Genomic DNA, 15,992 nt, shown 5'->3' with positions numbered 1-15,992 from the left:
TCTCCATTGTTTGACAGCTGGTGCTCTGCTGACGTCAATCCTATGGCTCAGGGGGCTTTTTGGGGAGGAATGGGCAAGTCTCCGCGTACGCGCGCTTGCAGGCTTAGCAGAAAAACATCGTGCTGAAACCACAGAGGGAGAGGGGGGAGAAGAAGAAGAAGAAAGGAAGAGGGGGGCACAGCTCCAAGGGACGCCACTCCTCTGTGGCATGGCCCAGCCCCAGGAGCTGCTGGCTGACTCACACCCAGTTCTGCCTGGTCAGGCAGCATCCCTGATGGGGGGGAAAAATGCCACCTTACACATCCACCTTGCTGGGAAGCGTGGCTCAGTTCCCTTCCCCTGCCCATGCTGAGGGTCTGTATGTGCCTGTAAGCATCTCACCTGCCTTTCTGATCCCTCTCCCAATTCCCCCCAGCCAGCTGAGATCATTGATGTGGGCAGCTGGATGTTGTCTCTACTGCTGAGTGACTGCTCTCCTCTCGTTCTTGTCTCAAGGCCTAGGGTAGAGGTGTGGTTTTGTCTCTTCCTTTATTATATATCATTAAAGAAGCTGTTCAGCCCTGTCCAGATTGCACCAGCTCTGGACATCACTGTCCTGCCTCAAGGGACCATTTCAGGATGCTCCCTGGAAGCTGTGCCCAGGTCGCTTTTGGCGTTAGCCAGCTTATGCTCAGCTCTGCTGCTTTTCTCCCAGAGAATAAGTTATGGAAGCAACACCCTAGGTCTCCTGTGGACTGATCCCTCCTCCATGCATCAGCAGATGGAAAGGGTGATCTGCATCCCACTCACTGCTCTGGGGAAGGCTGAGCATCCGTTGTTGCTGCTTGCAGGAATGGTCCAGGTCCAGCTCCTATGTGTTTGTCTTGCAAAGCCTCGCTTAGCTTTGGAGCCTGGAAAGGGCTCTCTGGGGAGTCTTGGCATGGAGACCACGGCTTCCAGGCTGAGCTGCTGGCGCTTCTACTTCCACTTGTGACCTTAACGACACATCCTGATGGCAATTGTTCTCCGAGCTGGAAATCCTGTCTGTTCTGCTGCGGGACTTGTGCTCCCAAGCAGCTCGAGGTCTTCGGTCAATGCAGTCAACCCTTCCCGCAAGGGAAATGACTCTCACCCTGCTGCTCAGCAGCAGACACCTCTCTGACACAAGCTGCTCCACTCCCTGGGCTTGGCTGCTTGGCAGGACTGGCTTTAATGTCCTTAAATATTTTTCATCAAAAAAGAAAAAAAGCAAAGTGGGGAGCGAGGAGACAAAAGAAGGGGAAGCCAGGAGTTACCATAAGTAGCTTTGAAGGCTTTTTAATTTTTTCTTTCCTGGCTTAGAAAGCAGTTTGGTGGAAACTGCCCTGAAGTTCAACCTGGGTCATGCCTGGGAAGTGGAAACCCTGAAAGCCATTTCAGGTCCGTGCATAGAGCTGAAAGCCCATGGCCAGAAAGGTCAAAGGACTCTCTAAGTCTGCTGCTTTGACTTCTCAAACTAAGTTGTTTTCTTTTCTTTTGCCCCCTACCCCTGGGTAGTGCAAAAGCATGTGAGTAGCCATTGGAGCAAATTACTTAATGTCTTGACTTAGGTTGCCTTTTCGTTGTGTTTGCACCACTGGCATTGGTCTGTGTTCCTTCCTGACTATGTATTTTTGAGGCCTTGGAAACTGAAAGTTGGATGATATCCACCAGGCAAGAGTTTCAGCAAAGCATTTGAGTTTTCAGATCTCTGGGGAAATATATTGACTATTTCTTGGTCTGGAGAAGGGGAAATAACAGAGGTTGTGCCATGGTGAGTTTTTCTGGAGAAAGCCGAATTCCTCAGTGTGACTAGCCAAATACTATGATTCAGCTGTCCCCCAACAAATGAGGCATCCAGAAGTATGCAGGGAGTTTCTCTTAAAATTCTGATCCAGAGGGTACATTTGGGCTGTATAGCTCAAGTTTTTCTTCATAGATGTAAAAACTGCACTTGATCACCAAAAAACCCTCCTTTGATTACTTTTCGTAAAAGAGGGAGACATTAAGAAAAATAGCATGCGAGTTCATAGCCCCAAGAAAGACAGCATGAGCCCACAGCATCCTCTTGTGTATTACGTTATCTTTTTGCCCAACCCCTTTGCATCGTCTGGCACCCCGGGGGTCAGTGGCAAACCCAATACACTTTAGTTAATAATTAGCTGGATTTTTAAAAATAGTTTGCTGAGGCTGGGTTCATGCCTCTCATTCCCTGCCCACAAACAAGCAGCGGGGTGATGGTTCCTGGCACGCTCTTGTTGTGGGTACCCGAGGTGGGATAGCCCAGCAGGGTGAGTCCTGAAGATGCTGTAGGATGAAGAACAGACGTTCCCAGAGGACCCATTTCCAAACTGGCATGGACATCGCACCCACTCTGAGGCTGTAGCCAAGGGGATGATGCTGCATGTTGGACATGCGCCAGCTGCCTAGCCTAGGCTTTGGAGACCCATGACCATTCAGAAAGCAGTTTGATGAATATCTCAGCATAATTAACAAATTGGAAGAAATTACCACAAGTGTGCCAGAAGCTTCCCTAGAAACTAAACTGGGAAGACTTATGGGAAGTTACGTGCACACCTTTAGCAAGAGAAGGCTCGAGAGGAGAGGTGATGATTTGTTCAGAAATTTATTAATAAAAGATGTTGCTTTCTTCTACAGACCTGACCCCACTGCTCTGATGGCAACTGGTATTGGTAAGTGCTGTGATTTTATCCATGACTTACAAAATTTGCACTCACCTGAAGTGTCAGGGAAGCTGTAGGAGAACTGAGCGATCATATTGGGAAGATGTGGCCAGTCTCATGGCACAGGAGCGAAGGGTGAGAATGGGGTCAGATAAGTGTTTTCAAAAACACACAAGTAAGTGATCCGTTGGTCTGGCTTTTTTTTTTTTTAACATGCTTTTCCTGGACTTCAGGGCCAAGCTTATGGTATTTGCATGCTTTGTCTTGCCATGGCAATGACAGCTAGCTCCTCTTTTCCTGGCTGCAACCTCTGTGTTACCTATGGGGGAACTGTGGAGGATCAGCCTAGGTCCTCCTCCCTGTCCCACCTTATCTCATGCTCCTTTCCAGGGCGCTTCTCTTCACAGACTACCAGGGCCGTGATGCTCTTCCCTGGTCTCTCTCCAGCTCTAACACTGCTGCAATTGCCTCTTCCTCTGTGAACTTGTGTGGTCTTCTTTTGAATCCCTGTGAGCCCTGTTGTCCATTAAGAAGTGGGATCTGAGCTTCAGGTTTTCTTTTTGCCTTGTCTTTTGAAACCCCCTTGAACGTTGCAGGGGTTAAGTTGCTGCTGGTGCAGCCAGGTTTGCGGAGGCTGAGGGGATCCTGGACTGTTCCCTCTCCAAAACACTTCCCAGCCTGGGTTTGGGCTGAGCCTACACCTTCCCCAGGAGGGCTACCAGCCTTGGCTTGATGATAGCACAGGAGGGAGAATTCGCCCTCCCCTTGCTAGTTACAATGGTTAATCACATCCACCGTTGAATAATGGGGTCTTATCAGGATTTGGCTTTCGCTCTGAGTCACAGTGGCAGATGCCATCATCTTGGTGGCCAGAGACTGGTGGTCCCAAACCCCTCTTGGAAATGCTGGCCACCCAAAAACTCTGAGATGCCCTCAGCTCTGCTCACAAAGGAGCTCCCATTGCTTTGCTGGCCCCAGGAGCCAGGGAGTGTCTGGGTGAGAGTGGGTGGGTGGCTGGGATTCAGGGCACTAGCATGGAGAGGGTGCTTGCTAGGACAGGCAAGCTACTGGGCCCTGCAACACACGGTGGCTGGCCAAGCCCCACCTGCCTTGGAAGAGGCTTCCTCAGCGGGTCTGCAGCCGGAGCTTGGCAGCACAGCTGATGGAGGACCCGGTTTATGCGGCTCGGGAGAGATGCTGTGCTGGGCGTCTGGGGAGGAGCTGGGTTTCTGTTTGTAAATCCAGTTGCGTTTAAGAGAGCTTGTTCCTAACAGCTGATGGGTGGTTGAAAAATGATGTTCTGCTTTGCCAGCCACTAACAAATGCCCAGTTGGCCATGGAGGCCAGGACCCACAGATTTACCAGGTAGCTGGGACAGATCTCCACTGGGAATAAGACACTGGTTTTGCTTAAGGGCTGCTTAGAGCCCAGTGACGAGCAGAGGTGATGGCTATTCCCTCAGGAGCTCCTTCACCTTTCAAGGATATGGTGGCCAGTACGGAGAAGGGACTGAAGCCTTTGCCTGCCAGATGGAAGTTGTCTTTTGTAATAGTGTTAAAAACCTGAGTATTTTTTGTTATTTTCACTAAGTTTTAAGAGGGCTTTGTCAGAAGCAAGCCAGCGTGAAGTCTTGCATAATCTCATCCAGTAGTTAAGTGAGTCAGGCAGTTGAAAGCCCTTGGAGCAGTAATCAGGGAGAGCAACCAGAAGAGGGGATGAGCCGAGCTGGAGCATCGGCTCCTTCCCTCTGCAGGCATGCTTTACTTTTTTGCTCCAAGCAACAGTCAAGGAGGATGAGGCTTTGCATATGCATGGCTGTTGTGAAGCCTCTGGGAACAGACAAGGAGGAAACCGCAGGGAATCGGCCACCGTTTGCATGGTTTTTATTGCCCAGAGAGGGGTTTTGTGCCTGGGGTGAGATCAGATGGACGGGAGAAGGCAGTGGCTGCAAGGTCAGTGGGATGGGGTGCAGGTGGCCTTGGAGAGAAGGGAACTGGTGCAGCTGGAGACCTCTGGAGAAGGTAGGGCTGCAGCAGGTCCTGCCCCAAACCAGGCACAGGTGTTGGCGAGGTGGCGACTTTGGGCTACTTTCAATTAAAAATTGTATGTTTTCCATGGAAGGTGGATTGTGAAAAGCCCGAGTTCTGAGAATCACTCCACTGCCACTCACCCTGGTCCCAGGGGTCTTGCTGGGCAAAGCCTGTCCAAGGTCAGGTTGCTCTCTGATGTGCTCTGCCTATTGCGGTTTTACAACATGCAATTCCTTTTTTTTGTTATATTACCCCTGGGAAGAGCACAGCTGGTGCCGAGAACCCAGCCTAGCCTTTCTGCTCATGGCTTCCTCCTTTTTGGGCAGGCCCGGAGCATGCGCAGGCAGTTTCCCCTCTCCTCTGCCTAAGCTGCCAGGCTTGCCAGGACCAAACCCACCACGCCACGCTTGCCCTTCCCATCTAGAATATGGGATGTAGTTGTTGAGCAGTCCCCCTTGACTGAGTTGCAAAGGGCTCAGGAATAATTCAGCTCCCCAAAACTGAGCGTCTGAGCAGAGGGAAGAGATGCAGAAGCATCCCAAGGATAGAGAGGTGAGGAGGATCTCCCCATCATTTGCTGTCTGGACCACTGAGCGTTGCTGGTTGTATGCTGGCATGTCCCTGCTGCCGCCGAGATGGGAGTTGCAGGGGAACAGAGGTAGAGCTGTGGGATGGCAGAGGAAGAAAGTAATATATACAAAAAACAGATTAGCTGGAAACCAGGCTTCTTAATCTTCCTAATAACTAATAGCTTAGCTCGGCGCTCATCGATTTGCTTCTGAGAAATGGCTTTCCAAGTGAACTGATATCATCTGATAAAACTTACTAATGTAGTCAAAATTACTCCATTGCGGCTTGTTGTTTGCATGCCTGCATGGTTTTGGAATTTTTTCTAGCAGAGAATATGTTTTGGGAGGGATCAGCTTACTCTAAAAAACCCCCTCCTCTTCACCCCCAAATCCATCAGCTTTCAGGGATGAAACAAAAGGTGGGGATGAAGCTGCACCATTTGCTCTACCCACCTCCCTGTGTATTTCCTAAGCCCATGAAACTGGGTGGGGAAGGGAGTTCCCTACCCCAAAAAAATCAAGGATCAGGTTGGTTGTGCAGACTCTTTGCCAACCTGATTTCTGTAAGCGGACAGTGCATGAAAAGCCTCCATGAGAAGCTCTAGCCACCAGAGTAACCAACATGAAAACCTGCTTCTGGAAAAAGTACTTTCTTCCTGCCTTTTAATAGCAAACTGCAGGGTGTTCTTGGTGGAGCACAAATATTTTCAACAGGCTAAATAATTATGTTTAATTAGTTTTCATTAAGGTGATGCCAATCCACCCCCCTATTTGGAAACTCGCTGAGCTTCTGAAATGGCTTGAAAACAATGAAGCAGGGGAAATATCCTACTCACACTGGACTCATTTGCAGCTGCCATGGAAAAGAAAGGGACCACTAGATTCCCTGGGCTATGCAGTGACTTTCCAGACTTGGCAAGAGAGGCTGGAGTGGGTCTGTTTCAATGATATGTTTTCATTTTCCCTCCCAAAGCAGGAAAAAAAAATGCTGGAATTGCTTCTAGTCCCTCACTTCCCAGAGGCAGTAGCATCACAGCCCCAGTCCTTTGGGGGATGTCTTCTTCTGGGCCAGGCTCCTGTGGTGGACCATGACCATCAGGGCTTCCACCGATGGCAGAGGCAAGCCTGGAGCAGCAGCAGAGGAGGCTGCATCTCTTTCCCTGTTAACGGCATGCAGGCATTTCTTATTGCATCCCTGGGCATCTTCCTGGCCCTGACCTGTTCGGTAAGTGGAGGAAGGATGAGGAGGTGATCTGTCCACAGTCTGCGATGAGTGCCAGCACAGATAACAGCCTGGCATTAGCGGATTTGCTGCTCTGGCAGGCAGAGCTGAAGCTGTACGTGAAATGAGTGTTTCGAACAGCAGGGTGTAATTGCCCCGTGCGCAATGCTTAACCAAAAACATGGTGACATCCCTATCACTCCATCTCTACGTCAGGAGCGCACGCCCTTGTGCATCCCCGGTGCATTCTCTGCTTGCCTGGGGTTGGACCAGCCAGGTAGGATACAGGCAGGATCAGGCCAGACTGGGTCCAGGACCATGTTTCTGGATGGGGCTACCACTGGCTGACACTGGTAGGCAGGACCAGAAAGCATTGGAGCCCCATGGCACGTAGGTATGAGAGGTGCCCACCCTGGTCATGGAAAGCCATCAGATGTCCTGCTGGGGGACAGAAAGGATTCCTTCTCTGGTATCTGTTACGCTGTCTGCACCATTAAGCTGGCACCAACACGGCTGTGGTGGTAGATCCTTGGTCGTCACTTGCTCTAGTATTGGGTCATTGTCTTCCATTTCCATCCTCCCTTTGAATGTATGGCTCTTGTTTCCAAATTATGGGTGCTCACATTGGTTTCCTTAAGTTCTGCCTTTTTTTGGGTCTCATTTCTGCTATTTTCCATTGCACTGGAGCCCAGCACATTCCCATTTAATTGGGGAGTTAAATTTAGGGGCAAATGATGCCTCTTCGGACCAGCTTTTACCTGGGTGCACACTTGGTTTGGGTATCTCTCTGCTGTAATCGCTGATTTTTGTCTTGAGTGCTGAATCCGTACCGAGGAGCACCCTTCTCACAAGTGTTTATTTTACACATGTAAATGGGAGAAAATAAAACCCAACACCCAGATGCATACCTCCAGCTGTGTTAACCAACCTGGCAGCATACAGCCACCTCTTCATCTGGTCCTGGTCCAAACCCTGTCAGTGATTAAGGGGAAATTCCCCAGTCAGACAAACAGAGGAAACCATACCACCATTCCAGTCAGTCTTTCCAAAATATTTTTTGATGAACGGCACACACCCTCTGTTTGAGCCCGACGACTGTCCTGTTTACCTTACTTCCTGGACTCCTCAGGCTGCAGGAGAAGGTGGGAGATGTCCCAGCATCACCTGGGATGGAGGAAAAAGGGAATTACTTTGGGAAGGCTTGAAGAAAGACCCCATCCTGGCACTTTGCTGAGCCGAGAAGATGCCAGCAACACAGGTGAGGCTTCCTGGGTTGGGGGTTGCGAAAGAGCGTAAGAAACATCTGAGACTTGGCACTGTGTGGTGGGGAGGGCTCTACTGTAATGAGCTACAGCTCTTTCCCTCTTCTCACCTGGTGTATGTCAGGTTTACTCCATGTCATAAGAAGATGCTGCTTCTGTGAATAGTAGTGTTGTCTAGTAAGTGGAAAGGGACTCCGTGCTGCAGAGGGAAATGTTGGCATGGGGAACCCATCAGAGATACCTTGTGCTCCTGGCCAGTATGGCAGGAGCAGGAGAGGGACTGGATTTGCCAGGGTACCTTGTTGTGCAGTGAATGAGAAATTACTTGTAAAAGGACCTTATCGTGTACAAATACCAAGTACGGTAAATGAAACTGCACATAAGGCTCCAGGTCTTATGTCTGCGCTGTCCATATGTGATACCCAGCAGCGCTTGCAAGATGAAGCTGGCAACCAACACGCAGCATCCTACGCACTCCTTAATCTGTCTGCAGCAACCGTGGGAAGCTGTAGCTGCACCCTATTAAGCATCTTCAGACTGTCCCAAAGGTGTTTGGAACAGCCCACGCTCCAGCACGACCCCAGCCCAGCACCGCGTGCCCATCAAGGCCATCTTTTCCCTAGAGGAGAGCCCTGCCATGCCCAGGAGCACTCAGGGAGGTGGCCACAAGCACCTGGAGGGTGCAGGTGGGAGAAAATGGAGCCCCCAGCTCTCATAGCTGGTGCCCAGGAGATGCCCTCCTCATCACAGGCACAATGAGGGGCGCAACCCACTGCCCTCCACAAGGGATTTGGGTACTGAAGATGAGGTTCCCATGGCTGGTCCCTCCAGGACAGATGTTGGCTGTCGCTCGGTGAGTGGCTTAGCCTCCTATTTCTGGCGATGGAGGGCTGCACTGCAGAACGAGGAGTCCCGGGCCAGCTTCCAGCTGTGGATGCAAACAGCAGGCTGTTTACGGAACGGTTTCTCCTGTTTTGGTGCTGCCGGGCTCTCTTGTGAAACGTCCTGGCTGAACCAAGCCTGTGCTGATACGATAAGGGCTGGCTTCAGGGGTACAGGCTGGAGGAGGCAGGGAAAGGCTGTGGGCTTGTTGCCCTCGGAGCAAAGTCCTCTACAAGAAGGGGAAGACAGCCTCAACCCCTGCCCTTTCAACACCTCTTGTGTTGATGACCTGTGAGGAGGATGCCCAATTTCTTGTATCAGGGGTATAATACTTATTTTCCCAAACATCCTTCTCTGGACTATTACGCAGCAGACCAGGACACACCACTGCCCCGTGACGGCAGGAAAACCCAGCTGCTTTGTCCATCTGGATGGCACCATCTGCAGTCCAGGGAACCTGCTGCCTGTACCCATCGCAGATGCTTATTCAATGGGCTGTGTTCACACCAGGCTGTAACCTTCCTCCTCTTTCTTCCAGTTATAATGAATTGTTAAAGCCTCTCTGGGTTTTACTTTGTATTGCACCCTTGGTGTCTCCTCTGAGAGTTTTCCCGGCTGACAGGACAAGTCAATAACTAGACTGGTTGATGTGCCTGTCCTTGGGTTTTCCCCCACCTCTTGGAGGGGCAGCAGCATTCAAGGCAGGGCATTGAATCCTAACCAAAGACCGTGCCTCCCAGACTGGTTTAGGCTTTTGGTGACAGTCCTTTCACGTCTGGCAGCTCTTGGCGGTGTGGTATCTGCCCCTGCCTCTGCTTGGGGTCTCCACAGGCCCTGAAGGCCATTGCTTTTCTGCTGGGCAGGATCAGGATCTCACACTGGCACTCAGAGCATTGCAGGAATAGGGGCAGGCACAGAGGGCCAGGTGTGCGTTCATCTGAAAGGTGTGGGGTTTTGCAGCAGCCCAGGGGTGAGTCAGGATTAATGCTGACCATCTGGTTCTGTTGCCATCCTGAAAAACTGCAGAGCCTTTGATAGGCAGTGAGTTAGGAACCTGTTTCCAGCTGCTTGGATGGACGGAGCAAGATGTGTGCTGCTGTTTGTGGAAGCAGAGGGGGACTGGCTTAGTCTTGATTCCTCATGGCATCTTCCCCTCCCACCACTACTGCTTTGTTTGTGCCGAGACTGAGTTTGAGTCGGCACTGTTCATCTGAAAGCAAATCTCCTGGTGGGACTGGAAAAGACGATGGGTCTCCAGGTGCCTTTGGCCTTCTGTTGGCATCCAGAGCCATCAAAGAGGGCAGCTTGGGTCCCTGGAAGACCCCAAATGCAAGGGCCTCTGGGGATGGGAGGAGGTAGCGTTATAGCCTGAGTCATGCAAGAGGGGAACTGTTACTGGGCTCCACCTATTCCAGCTATGTTACAGCCCCTGCCTCGCTTGCTCTAGCAGGGGAGACGGCTCAAGCCCAGAGATACCGCCTATAAGCAATGAGTCAGTCATTGTCCAGAGAGTCTCCACGGGACAGACATCAGAATATCTTCTTTCCTTGGCAATCTTCTCGGCAACTGCATCCTACAGCTGGCCTGGCTTCTTCTCCTCCTGTTTTGTTTGCTTCCTCCTGGCCGTGGAGTGCTGTCATTGGAAGGGGAAGTGTCGACGGTGCCTCTCAGTCTATTCTACCTAAATATAAACCACTATTTTTGTCTTTGCAGTCTCATTGCGTCCTGTATTAAATTAGGAATAAAAAGTCAAGTGAGGAAAGCTGTTGTGGCATGGTGAGACAAGCCATTGTGTGATGAAGACCTTGTGCCAGAACAGCTCCATCCTGCCACTGGTCATCCTCTCTGCAAGGGACACGTTTTTGTTTCCTATGGTGGTTCCCCAAAGGAGCAGGGAGGAGGCAGGAGTGGGATGGGATGACCCATTTCTCTTCCCAGTTGAATGTTTCCAGTCAAGAGGCTCTTTCAGAAGCGTTCTGGTGCACAGATAACACAGATGGATGCATTTCAGGAAGTGGTTCGCAGAACTGGCTTTACATTTCTCGTTGGTGTGACCTGGTTCAACAGCTCTCCTTGCAAAAGAAAGAAAAGCAAAGCCAGGGTCAAACAACAGGAACAGGCACTGAGGAAACGATCCCTCGCTGAAATTAATGAACTTGCAAGGATAACATGCCATTCAGTGTGAGTCAGAGCTTTTCCTTTTGTGGTGCTGAGGGGAGCACGAGGGTGTGGGGTTTCTGGTGTCTCTTTGGCTTCATGGAGGAAGGTGTCTGGGCCGAATGGGATGAGGGCTTCAGTGGTTCCTCACCAAAAGGACAGCACTCAGGAAGGGGTGGCTTGACAGCCCCCACTGACATCGTCCCAAAGGCTGTTTGCAGAGGGCTCAACAGCTGGCCCCAAAAAGCACATTGGTGTCCATGCAGATCTCCACCATTCTTACCATCGATCAACCCTGCCAGATGAAGCTACTTCTCCTTAACACCAGCTCCACAAGGAGATCTGAAGAAAGAAGGGAACTGCAGAAGGACTGTGCAATTCTAAATGCTGACCAAGCCCCCCTAGTGCAGGTGTTGGCCTCTGCCATCCCACCCATACAGCGGTGCTGCATGGTCCTTCAGGTGAGGAGCTCAAGGGAGTTTCTTCTCTAAAGAACAGCATCTCCTGTACCTCTCCTTTAGCTCAGAGTGCAGGGAAAATATTTAAAATGCCACTTCCAAGGGAAAAACGGGTAGCTTGCTCCCTGAGCTGTCAGCTCACTCTTGAAATGATTGACTTTGGGTGGTCTTCAGTGGACCACCATTGACCACATCCGTTTTACCTTGGAGCATACCTCCCCTTATGGTTCCTCAAGCTCCCAGCTCTGTGTTGGGGTGTCAAAGAGAGCCAGAGCGGGGTCTCTGTGCAGCCAACCAGTATGGCTCCTATTAGTGGGATCTCAGCCATGCCTTTTGCTCTGGGATTCAAACCTAATGGCAGGTCCTTTACCTAATGTTCAGCTACAGCTGTCAGATACAAACTAGGAACACAATGTTCCTGATTCAAAACAATTAATTTCTAAGGAGCAAAGATTCAGCCCCATCAGGAACATGGTATCTGTCTTGGTCAAAGGAGTTCTTTTTACGTAGGAGTGCTCCATCATAGCTGTCAGAGCAATTTACTGATTTCCCTGTAAAAAAATAAATGTTTGTCTCGCTTTCTAGGGTGAAGTTAAGCAGCCATGGCAGAGGCATACCTGGCTGAGAAGTCAGTCGGTCACCTGATGGGATGGCTCTGAAGCAAGCACCAGTGAAGTGTGAAGGCACGCTGCGATTATCATCAGAACTGACAGCTCTTCACCAGATGTGTTTATTTCTTGATGCTCTACTGTCTTGTTTGTATGTCAGTCAACGATGGTTACTTTTCTCAGAGCAGCTGTAAATAGTCAGGTTTCTCCGCTGACTTAAATCTAAGCTGGCCTGGTAGTGCTGAAACCCATGAGGTAGAGGACTGTGTTGGCTGGACTTGGTCCAAGGATGCGGTGGGTGAGTCACTCCCTTCGCCAGCCCTGCCACAGCAGAGGCAGTGGTCCACGAGGCACGAGGCGGTCTGGGAGCAAAAACATTTTCTCTATCAGGCTGTTCTCAGAGGGATGTCAGAGCATGACCGCACTCAACCGCAACTGGCGTGGTTTTCAGAGAAGACCTAGGGCAGCTTCTTCTTGGGGTACCGAGAACTTCAGCTGATGGCCAAAACCTCAGTCATGTAGTTAGAAAAGGAAAACGAAAGCGGGAAAAGAAACCCTGCTGTGTCTTAAATCTCTAGTTCTTCCTGACTGCACTGGGGACAGCAGCATGCCAAGCCTTGGGTCCACCATGCCTGCAAACCTCAGCTCTGATCCTCTCTCCATGGAGTCACACCACACTCAGAGGACTGTATCGTGCCATCAATGTGCACTTGGAGCATCCAGATTGAGAGAAGCGGTCGCTAAAGGGAGGAAGGTGCTGGTGGTGTGAACAGGCTGGTTTTGAACCTGTCACAAATAGACCCCAAGCGTCTCCCCAGCTTGGGAACCCCTTGGTTTGTCCTCACAAGATAAAGGAGAATAGGATAGAAAGGATCCTGTTTCCAACCTGTTTGACTATGAAAGCTTTTTCGTCTCTTGTATTTAAAAAAAAAATAAAGCACATTTTGTTTCAACCCCAAAACTTTTCACATTCGGTTAGAATGTGGAAAAAAAAAAGAAGTTTCAGAGTCATCAGCCCATTTTTGAAAGGAAACAGCAGCAGATTACTTTGCTCTGGAATGATTGTTTAGGAATGTGAGCTAATCCCATAGTACTAAAAAAGCCATGATCTAAAGGAAATGTTTTGAAACTGTGAAAGGGAAATGTTGCAGCCAACCTGAGATAGAAACTTTCCTCTGTTGATGAAGCTTTTCAAGAACAGGGCTTTTTGTCTGTATTTGAGATGGGAGTGATTTGAGGTTTCTCAAGCTCTCAAGGTACGAAAAATCTGAGGCTACAACCAAAGCAGGACTCAGATTTCTGAATTACTATCTTTTACTCCCCCCCCACTTCTTTATGGAAAACTGACAGGATTTTATACTTCTCTTCTTTCCATTGCTCTTCTGGTACCTGCACAAAAATTAAACCAGGATCTCTTCACCTTTAGCAACCTTACACCAGTGCCCCTGGACACAGGTCTCACAGGGACTTGCACCCACGCTCGTCTCCTCCAGCAGCCCATGGAGGAAATGCAAAGAGGCAGCGTCCTCCTGTCAGATAGAAATCAAGAGCTTTAAAAATTATTCCCAGATCTGCTGTTTACCTATTTTATGTATTGAGAGGTCTTGTCACATTTTAGTACTTAGTTTTTTCTTGCTCATAGCCCATTTAGATTATAAGCGGATTATTTATTTGTTCGCCTTCCCTCAAGGTCTTATGGCTCCTCTTATAATTTGCTCATGTAGACCAAAATCAGATCTCACTGGATGGCTTGCCCCTCCATTTTCCCCACTAAAGAGAGTGTTTTCATGGTGACTACTTGGATTGCTCTCTGTCACCCTGGACAAGATGGTTGGATGGCTCTCCATCCCTTGCAGTCTGTGCTGCTTGTGTGTTCAGCGATTCCTTGGGTCCCTCCTGCTGAACTGGGAGCGGCTAGAGGAGGATGGAAACTGTGATGGGATGATTCCCATGTGCATCAGCAGAAACAAAATGTCATTTCCATTGGAAAATATTTCAAGGTGTTTCAGCCTTTCAAGATGAAACAAAATCTTTCCTTGCAAACTGTCAGTTCCAGCCATTGTTCCAGTTCAACTTGCCTGTTCCAAGGAAAACAAATACATTTTGACTTGAAATGGCTAAAGCTGATACCAGCTCAAAATCAGCCCTTCCCTACCACACATTGAGTTAGGAGAGGATCTTGTTGTGATCAAAAACCTTCTCACTGGTTTTATTCCAGCTTCTCCAAACAAAAGTTTCCGGCATGTTTTGTATGACGGATGTCGCAGCTTTCCATCCTGTCCTGGGTGATGCCTGGGTCATGTTCTCAGCCTGCAGCCTGAGATGGAGCCAGAGCTGCCAGCAGCAAGGTATGGCCAGCCTTCACCTTAATTTTGGGCTTCTAGCTGCTAAATATCAATGCTGGAGTGAACACCATGGGAAGAGGCACCATGCAAAGGTATTTTGCGTGGGGATGTAAAGAGCATGGGGCAGTGGTCTCTCCTAAGAAAGCCTCTGAGGAGGAGGAAGAGGGGAATGAAGAGATCTGAACTGCTTTGGGCATGCAAAAATGGGTCTGTCAAAACCAATTTCCAGCAGACCTTTACAAAACACATGTTGGCAGGGGTTGGTGGCTGCCAAATCTCAATGTCTTACTCACAACTGCCTCTGCCTCGCATCCAGCATGAGGAGAACAGGTTTTATTGGTTTGTTTTTGGTTTGCTGCTTATTGAAATTCAAGCTGTTTTATTTAGTGGGTTGACCCTTACACAGTGACAGCCAAACCACACGCACACGCTCTCACAGTATCGGGGAAATTTGGAAGATTTCGAACCAAACAAGGAGTTTTTATGAAAGTTCTTAGTTGGGGAAAAAAAAAATAAAATTAGATGATTATGCAACTTTGCTGGCACTCTTGTTGCCATCGTCATTAAATAAGTCAATATATAGTATAATAAAAATATTTTGCTGCATATTAGTGGACACTGAACCATTTTCCTTGCAAACACATAACTCTCATTCCATATTTAACAGTGCCCAGAGCTTCGGGACTTGCAACGGTATGAGCAAGTCTTGTGGTCAGATATTAGGAATGAGATGTGCTGAATTCACTCTCTTTTATCCTCTTTTTATTGAATTTAACCTTTTTCCCAGAGGGAAGTGGACAAGCATCCAAACTTTGTGGTTTAACTGTCCTTACCAAAACTTCAGGAGGGATCAAATCAGAGCTATGATTGCTGCACAATGTTTGGACTAGCTCCTTTTGTGTAATGTAGTAATATTCATTAAAGCTTTTGTGTACTTTATTTATTTATTTTTTTAAATTTCCATTCAAATGGTGGCTGCCAGAGCTCTCTGAGGTCTTGCTAAATAAAATCATTTCCAAGGTAAAATGTCAATATATCCACCAAGCATCAGCTCTTTGAGGAGGTGAAGATTTCTAGTGGGATGTGACAGATGTGGGCACATGGGTCTTCCCATCTCCGAAACCACGAAGACCATCTTAGCTCTTCTGCCCCTTTCTGGGGCTTTTGTGGGGACTCTGTAGTCATGTTGATGCCTGGTCTGTCACATCACCAGGAGCAAGTAAGATAAGAGGGTGCCGCGTTGCTCATGGTGATGCATCTTGCACATCACCTGCCAGATCTTTGCAACAGAAGGACATGGCTGAAATGTGAGCTTTCCATCAGCTCTTTTCCTGGGGAGGCCAGCGCTTCTGGATTGCACCCAACTGAGAGCAGTTGTTGAGATAGGTGATGCTGAGATGTCACTGCCTTCTTCCCTGTGCTGGGATGTGCCATCTGCCAGTAGCCAGGGCATGGGATATCCTTCTGGATAGGACCCTCCTTGAGCTGCTCAAGGCCTGATTTGGTCACACATCTTCCCCCTCACCCTTTAGGATGGCACCTCTGTAGACCTGCTACCAGGGATTTAACAACATACCTACGAGCAGCAGCAGGTTTTGGTGCTGCCGGATGCAGTCTTTTTGGTGTGAAATAACAGGTTTGCCCTCCAACCAATTTTAAGGCACAGGAGAGCCTGGAAAAGTCTGTCTCTCCTGGGTACATAGGTCCGTGGAGGAATCAGGGTTAAGGAATTTAACAAAAATGTTTGAGACTCTACCTTTCTAGGCTGCAGAAACCTT

At 49.2% G+C, this 15,992-nt stretch overlaps 1 long non-coding RNA gene across 1 annotated transcript; it reads left to right on the top strand.

The window, feature by feature from the left end:
• Window positions 1-724: 724 nt before the first annotated feature.
• On the top strand, window positions 725-15,282 carry LOC138686813 (uncharacterized). The gene is made up of 3 exons (XR_011326113.1): window positions 725-11,264; window positions 11,847-14,217; window positions 15,002-15,282. It is a non-coding gene; the product is annotated as an uncharacterized lncRNA (long non-coding RNA).
• Window positions 15,283-15,992: the final 710 nt, after the last annotated feature.

This window comes from Haliaeetus albicilla, chromosome 9, assembly GCF_947461875.1.
Source record: "Haliaeetus albicilla chromosome 9, bHalAlb1.1, whole genome shotgun sequence".
Lineage (NCBI taxonomy): Eukaryota > Metazoa > Chordata > Aves > Accipitriformes > Accipitridae > Haliaeetus > Haliaeetus albicilla.
This window is presented reverse-complemented; position numbering and strand designations above follow the sequence as displayed.